Below are 10737 nucleotides of genomic sequence, written 5' to 3' on the forward strand. Positions count from 1 at the left end.
GAAACCGCTGTTGCTCAGATGTCCAGTATGGTCATCTGTTGATGTGAAATATGGTGCGAAAAATCTGTGGCAATAATATAAGCAGTTGCATCAAGCATTTTAAGAAATCTGATTAGTCACGTACAGGAACTGAAGTTTTTAAAACTTCATTCAGAAGCTATGGAAGAAAAGGTTTCTCTGAATTGAAAATCTGCTAATGCAGAAGATTACAACCGGCATTGCTTTCTAGGTGTTAAATGACTGAGCCCATGACACATAGTAGGACCAAAATGATGTCAGCATCTGAAACACTTGCCAGACTGCTCTAAAGCACTTCAGTCTTGGCAAGAAGTGGTGATAGTACACAAGTTTGGAAAAGACCAAACCCACCCTTTCAACTAGCATCCCATAATGTTGGCAAGTTGTATTTACAAAACCATGGGGGGCCCCGAGTGGTCTAAAGCGCTCTCCGCCACGGATCACTGCCATCTCACCTCTGTCTGCGTAGGTTCGAGTCTCGGGCTCGGCCATTGTGGATATGTGAGAAAGCTTGCCGGTAGCTTCTCGTGGGTCGGTGGTTGTTTCCGGGGTTTTCCCTGGTTCTTCCTCCACCATTAATACTGGCCGCCATGTATAGCCTATCTTGTGCTGAAAAATGGCGTTAAAACCTATAACAACGACAACAGCAACAAAGCCATGGAATGAATGATAAATAAGATTACTTGGGTACCTTAAATACAGCAGCCTACTGCCTGATATTCACTGTGAATTCAGATGCCTAGACTCTTGCCAGACTTTAAAGATTTATAAGAATAGTTTTCATAATGAAATGACATAATAGTTGCCATTTTTGACTTGGAGAAAGCTTATGACAACACATGGAAGTATGGCTTAATGAATGACCTATTGAACCTATGTCAGAGGGGACGCCTACCAGACTTTATAATCCAGATAATCAAAGATTGGTTTGCTGTAATGGCTTTGTTTCAGTTTCAGCACCTAATCCACAGTTGTGTAGACCTTAATGTTTTGATGGCAATTTGTAAGAACACTGAAAAAAACTAATTGCAGTCCTAATTAAAGCAGTTCATTTATTCCTCTTGTAAATGCTTGCGGAAGGATGGTGGCATATTTGATGTAGATCTCTACATTGATGATTATGTACTGGCAGTAAATAACATGCTTAATTAACCTAATACTGCATAAACCATTAATTCTGATTGTATGAAAATACATAGAAGTTAAAAGATAGTAATAACTGTCCATTTTTCTTCTTAAGATGACATCCATACAGTTGGGTAACCATAAATATTCAATTTCTAACTGAAATTTGGTCCCCATAAATTAAAGAGGTTCACAGTAATGGATAATGGCACCGATGCTATTGGCAGCACCAAACATGGTAAAGTTTATTATGTATCCCCCACACACTACAGGTAATTTGAAGCCACTAAACTTCGATTTTGTATCTTTTAAAAAGAAACAACATGCAGAGAATTTCCACAAAATGTAAAAGAGCTATGAATAAGCATAAGAATCTTTCAGAGATTTGTGCCTGAGATATGCAGATTTTTAGCTCACCTGTGCTGTAGAGAGAATCTACCCCTGGTGTCGGCATTTGCACAGATAACAGTTGTAGGGTTTAACGCCATTTTTCAGCACAAGATAGGCTATACATGGCAGCCAGTAGAAATGGTGGAGGAAGAACCTGGAAAGAACCACCAACCCACAAGAAGCTACTGGCAAGCTTTCTCACATACCCACATTGGCCAAACCTGAGACTCGAACCCATTCAGACAGGTGAGATGGCAATGATCTGTGATGGTGAGCGCTTTCGGCCACTCGGACCCCACACACACACACACACAGATAACGGCATATACACATGTACAGCCTCATTGAAGCTCCATCATCCTTTCATCTTGGGCAACAGATTGGAGTGAGTGTGATAGCACCTACCCCAAGGGGAGGGTATTTATTCTTGGTTAATCTTTTCATTTAGGTCATTGTTTTTGCACATAATAGAAATATTTTTATGCCTGGAGTTAGAAATTTATATCTTGAATGGACATAAACAAGAAGAGTTTATAGGATCATGGTCTGGTGTCCATTGTCTGTCATCTGTTTGAACAAGCTTGTTATTTGCCTAAACTACTTGGAGGAATGCCATGAAACATTTATACACATTCATCCTACATTCTGATTGGTCCCAAATAATGGTGCTGCTAGGACAGTCAATATGGCCACTTCAGTGGCCATATTGGTTGTCCCAGTTGCACCTTTATTATCTTAAAATCTAATTTCACCTCAATGAGACCGCTCCGGTGGCCTGTTGGTTAGAGCATCTGCCTCGGATGTGGGACATCACAGTGTTATGTATGTTTGATTTAATTTAATTGTTTTAAAATTTTTTAATTCTGTTACATGCTATTGTAATGTAACTTTATTTACTGGATTTGATAATGTTCATTTCTGACTATTTTTGACATAAACAATCAATAATAGATACTTTGTATCTAATGACCTAGTTTCTGACTTTGACCAGTAAGCATTGAAGTAAACAACTATTTTGGATTTTTTTATTCTTTCTCAAAGTAAGATTCATAAAGTGGTATCAAGGCCTTATCTTATGTCAAATAACGTGTATCAATTAGGTTTTTCCAGAGGATTGACCCACATCCGGACATCTGTTTTGCATTGTAGCTAGATTTATTGTTGATGTTTTGGGAAATAATAGTCATTCTTGTCATAGCACTTGAGAAGTTAAAGTGTTTCATGTTGCGACTAGTTTTTGTGCTAATTATTTTATTTTTCTTCAGATTAGGTGGATTCCAAGAGATTTTCCCCTAGAAATACTTGTCCTCTAAATTAATTTTTGGACAATGACAGTTACCGAAATTTACACAGAATTTAAACACTGGGATATTATTTTCTTTGATTCAACAAAGAACTGTTGACACATCAGTACGACATTGACCACAGCATATGTCATCGCCTTCCATTTTGGATTTCATCGGGATTCGAACTAAGTTTCATCAGGACTTTTTATTGCTAGGACTTCTAATTTTTAATTCTTGTATTATTTTTGGATTTGATTCGTAAAACTAAGTTTTTTTCCTCAATTGTACCTTGTTTTTCTTGGAAAATAAATTATTTGTTAAATTTTATATAGCTTGTTGTCTTCACTTTTTATGTTTTGTAATAGCCTAAACACGTAACAGCAGGTCTGAACACTGGCTGAGACGTACCAAAGACTTGGCATTAAGAGGTTAGTGTTGGGACTGGTCGACCTGGTGTCAGGATATGTAACTGGGTGGGACATGATGCTACATGTCTGTGGTATGATACCCCAATGCTAGACATTACACTAAAAACTGTCACACTGCCAACATCGTAGCGATATGACTGAATTTTTAGAAAAACTACGTTAAGAATCCAAATTACACAAACACGCTCCTCAATGAATGGTCATATCAACATGGAGTTTATATATCCTTAATATGCAGGTGTTCCATTAATCAGTCTTTTAATGTCCTGTAATTCTTGCTGCTCCTGATGAATGCGAAAGCATATGAACATAGGGTTTTGAAGAAAATGCTTGCTGTGATGTTTATTTGGTCCTAAATGAAAGTGTTGATGCCACAGTGGCCATCTTGAAAATCTTAATTTCATCTTTCCAATCAAAAGTCACTGCCATGGGGTTTTCAGCAGAATTAGTATGGTGTCTAGTTTGACCTAAATGAAAATGGTGCTGGTCTGATATCCAATATGGCCACCAAAGTGGCCGTCTTAAAACTTGTGTTATTTCTTATGCTTCTAACTGGATTTTTTAATCCACGTGAGATTTGTATGATGTTTAGTTGGTTCTAATGAATATGGCAAATCTCAAACATCCAGCATGGCTGCTGTCGCCATTATTATGTCAATGTATTACTATTTCTTGTAGATGGTTGGTGATAACAGTGTTTTCTCCAAAAGATCTTTTGATGTCTGGTTGGTCTTAATGGAAATTGTGCCAGTCTGATATCCAGTGTAGCATCCATGACAGCTTTCATGAAAATCTTTTCATTAGTTATTCAAAATTTAAAGTCGTATCAACATGGTGATTCCACCAGAAGACGTTTTGTGATATCTTGTTGGTCTTAGGTGGTTGATTAATGGTGAATTTTGTGACACACCAGTACTGTAAGGCTAACTAGTGCCACTAAAGGCTATATGATATAAACTATATCAGAAAACTCGTGATAAAGGTAACAAAAAAAATTATGAATAAATGAAGGTTCCTGATCAACAGGGATGTAAATGGTGTGTATAAAGGGTAATTAGATGATAAAGATAAATTGAGGTGATTAACAATGCAAATGTTGGTTAAAAATACTCTTAAGGTGATAGGGTTGCACTCGAGCTATACTTTGGAATGTTAACTTCCTTCAAAAAAAATTAAATACCTCATCAAAAGTGCCTTAATATGCTGAACATTGTATTAACAATTGCATGTAGGTTGGAGATGTAGACGATCTCAGATGACATGCTTCACAGTGAAGGGTTCATTGCAAGAAATGTACTCCAGTGGGTCTTGGCCCTTTAATATGTAGGAGTGGGTTATATAAACATTGCCAGTTATAATTCTTGCTATGACTACCTTGTCCCAACAGATGGTTCTTTAGGAAGGAGGCCATTTGCCTAAGGTAGGTATGTTCACATGGAGCCTGTTATTAATGGCATCATTCCATGATGCTTGCCATTTACTAAAAGGATATTTTTAAAATGCCAGTTATTTTAATATCAGATGATTGTAAATAATAGGATTATTGTAGCAGTGTGTGACTGTAGATAATGGGGTTATTTTAGCAGTGAGTGATTGTAGATAATAGGGCTTTTTTAGTAGTGTTTAATTGTAGATAATAGGGCTATTTTAGCAGTGTGTAATTGTAGATAGTAGGACAATTTTAGCAGTGTATAATTGCAGATAATGTGGCTATTTTAGCAGTGTGTGATTGTAGATAATGGGGCAATTTTAGCAGTGTGTGATTGTAGATAATATGGCTATTTTAGTAGTGTTTAATTGTAGATAATAGGGCAATTTTAGCAGTGTATAATTGCAGATCATATGGCTATTTTAGCAGTGTGTGATTGTAGATAATGGGGCTATTTTAGCAGTGTGTGATTGTAGATAATAGGACTACTTTAGTAGTGTTTAATTGTAGATAATGGGGCTATTTTAGTAGTGTTTAATTGCAGATAATATGGCTATTTTAGCAGTGTGCGATTGTAGATAATATGGCTATTTTTGTAGTGTTTAATTGTAGATAATAGGGCAATTTTAGCAGTGTATAATTGAAGATAATATGGCTATTTTAGCAGTGTGTGATTGTAGATAGTAGGTCTTTTTCAGCAGTGTAGTCTGCTTGTTTAATTTTTGTCAACTAGTGCATAGATTGAAATGTATACAATGTTTAATGGATGAAAACTAAACCTTTTTACTGGACAATGGTTGTATCTCAAAATACTTTTTCTTTTATCCCCAAAAGATTGCGAATGATTGATTTCAGTATGTTAATTGGTTGGATTGACAAGTTGAATGCAAAATGCTTGTTTCAACATCAAAATAAATTTAAAGTTTAAATTGAAGTAACACTTTTCCCAAAATTTGCTTCCATTGTGAAAGGGGAAAAAAGTAATCATTCAATTGTTGTTGTATTCAATTTTATTGTTTGTAAATGTTCAAATCCTCGGATGTACTTGTCTGCAATTGTTTTGATGTATCACAATAGCATTGCCCAGAGCACCTTTGAATAATTCACAGTAGTTGCAGAATAATATTTAATCCAATGAGTACGTTGTAATTCCAATGAATAATATAAACAAATGTTTCACTCTACTATCTACACACATTAATAAACTGATGCGACAACAAGCACATAAGAAATAATGACTAAATTGCCAGCTCCATGTACATGTATACAAGCACAAGAGGTCTCATCTAATTCACAGTAGCTCCGCATTCCTATGACATGAATCAAGAAAAATATAAATTAATATAGAGTAGCAGAAATATACACCATACAGATTGGAATTGTAAGTGCCTAGTATCTTACCTAAACATGAGTCATTCACAAAATTTATTAAAAAAAGGATAAGAAAGTTAAAGAAAAGTTGATAAAAAATGCACATTTTATTGATTTTCGTGATTTTGTTGCAGTGACATCTGGTATTTCTTAATCATAACAAATGTGTGCAAAATGGAGTATATTTTACTTTGTATTTAATAGTGAAACATTGAGCTGGCTTACTTTACAAATTTAAAACAAGCACAAAGAACATTACATTATAAACAAAAGAAGTAAAATGTTCTCCATGGAACATGTTATTTTGAAGGTTACTAAAAGTACACAAAATTCCACTGGCGAAGTTTTCATCAATTTACTGTAGGGGGATGTCTTGGGATAAAAAAAGACTATGTACTGATAATTCTGTTAAAATGATAACGACTAATGTATTTATCAATACTTGTATTAGTCGAAAATACTGACTATTGTGACGGTGTCCAAGGTTGAAAGAGTGACCTGCATAGGCTTCACATCGTAAGAACCCATTACCCTAGTGATATAGATCCAAGGATTGTATCCGTAATACCCATTTCTAAATCTTAGACCGTATCATGTCCATCATACAGTCCATGTCTGCCATTAAAATAACTGATAGTATCCACTGCCAATTCCAAATTCATCATAGACATGTCCGCCATATCCATTAAAGGTGCTGGTGGCAAGTGCAACAAGGCAGGGAAAAAAAAGCAACAGTGAGCACCTGCAAGCAAATTAATAATTAGAAGACATCACTCATTGGACACTGGTGTGGCATGAAACGATCTGTGCATGTCTTTTAAAAAAATAATTCCGCCACTAAAATAGGAAATAAGTTGACCCTATCATGCATAATTTCTTTTGTTTAAAAATATTTAAGTACAAGTGCACAAAAACAAAGTAACTCACAAATTTTATGAGCAACCTTCATATAAATAGATTGAAGATCCTTTTAGGAAGTATAAAAAAAAACCAACGTTCCATTCGTAGGATCAGAATAATACTACTTTTGAGAGAAAAGATTAGAACAAGAATTACTTTTTCATATATGATCCTTATAGTGTAATAGATTTGGAGAATGCACGTTTTGGTTATAGCGCCCCGTTTTAAGGAATTCTTAGATTTTTGTGATTACTTGCCTGATTATTGGAATTCTGTGCAATATAAATATTCCTTCACCCAAAATAATTAACCAGTTACTAGGAGCAAACGTCCCGGCGTAAAGTGTTAGTGAGGTGCTATGGTTCATGAGAGTGCCCCTCAAGTACCATAGTCCCAAATTTAATCTAGTGGTGTACATTGGTGGTGTGACTGCAGTGGCAGTATTTGCGGTAGGTAACCGATAAATTACACAATGGAATCAGTAAGAAGGGATTCGGCAGATATTATTTATGTCACAATGGTAGCAAATGTGACGCAGTTGTACTGGCAAAATGTGACTGGAAACCAGTTTTACTGGCCTAAGGTGGCGTAGTTAACATAGTTCCCTGTGTTTAAGGGATAGTTGTATAGTTTCTATGGCAGTACCGAAACATAACAAAGAGAAACCATGCAGATGTGGGGTTGATAGATATTTGGCAGGTTGTGAGATCTGTGGTCTTGCATTGATTAAAGTAAAATTTATAGAACTGACATGTCGGGCTTTCTCATTTACAACTGAAGTTGTATGGAAATCTTTGGAAATTCTGGGTAAACTTATGACTTCTAGCAGGAATCATGCCAGGGTTTGACACCGCTTGGTCAAGTAAGGACCCCTGGCTTGTAACAGTAGTGTATTTGAGACATGCAACTACCTACAGGGCGAGGGGCCGGATAGCGAGTTTTAAATGTACACGCGAGTGACACCGTATGGCAGATACAAACAGATCGCGGGATGGATGTGACCCGTGGCCCTAGGTTGCACATGTTTAGTAAAATGAGAATTTTGATAAAGAATATGTTTATTAAAATATAATAAAGGAAAGTATTTGCAGCACAAAATCATTTATCACTACAAGATATGTCATTGAGCTACAAGTTGTAGTCATCAGGTGCATCACCATGATTTAAATTGGGTTTCTTTTGAGTACAAGCAAAAGAAAACCAAAATAAAAAGCTGAATTACCCTCAAGTGCAAACTCTCTTTGCTAATTCATGTGTGCATGTTTTTTTTAAAAAAAACATAAGCACATATACCATCAGCTATATCGAAACACCCGTGTAGAAGGCTAAGGTGTGCATGCCTTTGCATCGCATAATTTCTGCTTTTTTATATATTGTACAATTTAGCTTAGGGGCCATGTTCTGCTGACTTATGTTATTATCATAGTCGCTAATTATATCAGTCAGTCAGATGAAGTCTTATATCTTGGCATTTGGGAGACAGAGCAGTATGGCTAAAGAGATCATCGTGTTCTGAACGATTTGATTCACTTTTAGATTTCTGAAATCTGCATTTCCATTGGCTATCACAAGGGCACCAGAACATGACCCCTAAGCAGTCACTGTCTGATCTTCAGATTGTCATCTTGTTAAGATCATTATAGAAACATTGATGGAGGCAGTCAGATAATAGAGTACCAAAACCAAAACATTCTTATATGTGGTATATACATTATTGATGCCCATTATGGTTTCCTTCTCGTTCTTCTTTGACGCAAAAGCACTTATTCACTTTTGGGAATTAGATCTTTGATTCTTTAGAAGCAAAGAAAATAATTAAACCCATCAGAAACAATTTAAAACAATGATAATGCCCTCACTGCATCCCCTCCCATCCCCGCCTCAAACCCCTTAAATAAATAAATAAATAATAAATAAATTTTAAAAAAACATTTAAATATATGTATATCGAAGCCAATGTGTTGTTCATATTAACTGAATGTACTGAAAAGATCAATGCAATAGAAGTGTAAAATAGTATCTCCCATCCCTTGCCTTATATGAGACTGTAGGTAAATGACAGATTGTATGTTCCTTAGAGATGGTATTATCAGGTCTACAGTTTCCTTTCTTATTTATACTCCATATTCTCAGAGCAGGGGATCAAACGTTGATTGTTTATTAAGATTAACAATTCTCTGTGTCTTGGCTACAAGACTATTTTTCCCGGACATCACATGATTTATTGGCAATAGTATTGAATGTCTTTGTAACAAAATGTGCAATAAAATCGTCTCTTATGGCAGCTTGGTTGACAACGTAATAAAGTTTCATATAATTCCTAACAAGAGCATGGGTGAACGATATTTTTTATTTTTAAAATTAAAAACTTAAATCTGTATTTATTGTCTTGTAACTGAATTAATGATGCATTAAAGAAAGTAATTAAAGGTAAACAAGTGAATTAGTCGGCAATTTGTTCGATTGCAACATTTGAAAGTGAAAAACATGATACATTTTAGAGGACAAACGTGTCTTGACTCATCGTAAATCACTATAACACGATGCTGTGAGAAGCATATATCATGATGCACACAAAGAAACATTGCAAGCATTAAGGCCAAGATTTATCAAAGCCACACAGGATGGAAAGGTCACAATCGTCTTGGTACTCTGTCTAATTGCCAATTTCATAATAATAATATTTAATAAATTAGTACTTTTGTTGTGAAGGATACAATTTTATTTAATGTAAATTTTTAATGGGTTTAGAAGTTTCAGTGTTGTAGTGATTCCTTAAACATGAATTTGGATATTAAAGTGAATATTTGCTGTCATGTAAAAATGCAATCTTTTGCCAGAAAATATGAATATATTTCACCGTAAAAATGTTTTCAGATGCTCCATTTTGTGTTTAAAATTCATCTTGTGAGTATGAAACAAAACAAAACTATTGCATTTGTAAAACAGATTAATGAAATTCATTTAAACGAGTAATTCAAATAATGCTAGAGGACACGGAATGACAATTTGTGTGTAGGGATCATACACAGGTCTCGTACATGTTTCATTGGCTATTTACCAGTTTGTCCATGTCTGTTTCAGTGATAGTACAGTGCACTGTTATAGTATTTTGTTTAATCAAAAAGTAATTAAAATCATTCGGTTGCTTCCTTGACATTCTTTTCAGATTAAAATTATACTGATGTTTATCAACAGTTTCTACTGAAATAAAGAAATGAAAGCAAGGTAGTGTAAAATGCGTCACAACATTCTATTCATTAGCATGGGTTTCGTTTTGTCGATAAATTAGTACATGTATTGGTCATTGAAATTAACATTGCTCTCCTGACATCATTGTTGTTGCAGTAATGTCTACTACTTCTTTTCTGAGGTAATATTAATGACAATCATGATAATGAGAAGCAGTAGAAAAGAAGTCTCTCAATGCGGATACATTTTTTCCTTTCGTTTAATTGCTTGAAAATTGCTGTCACCCTTTAGATTGGTTAAGTACGTTTCATTATGCACAGTAATAATTGAGTCCAAGAGATGTGAAAGGGAAAGTGCTCTTCATAGAGCATTCTATAATAACATCATCACAAAATTTATTTACGACGTTTGAACGATTTTCTTTCGAGATCTATTCCGGAATAAAAGTATGTTTTATCTATAAACATGGGCATTTTTATTCAATTATACTAATAAAATGCTTCTGACTTAGAGGACTACCAGCAAATATTATAAGGTATAATTTTTTGTTTTACAAATAGTCTTAAAAACATGCTTTGTCCATTGTAACGTTGGAAAA

Source organism: Sinohyriopsis cumingii, chromosome 18 (assembly GCF_028554795.1).
Source record: "Sinohyriopsis cumingii isolate HCF-2022 chromosome 18, ASM2855479v2, whole genome shotgun sequence".
NCBI classification, from domain to species: Eukaryota; Metazoa; Mollusca; class Bivalvia; order Unionida; family Unionidae; genus Sinohyriopsis; species Sinohyriopsis cumingii.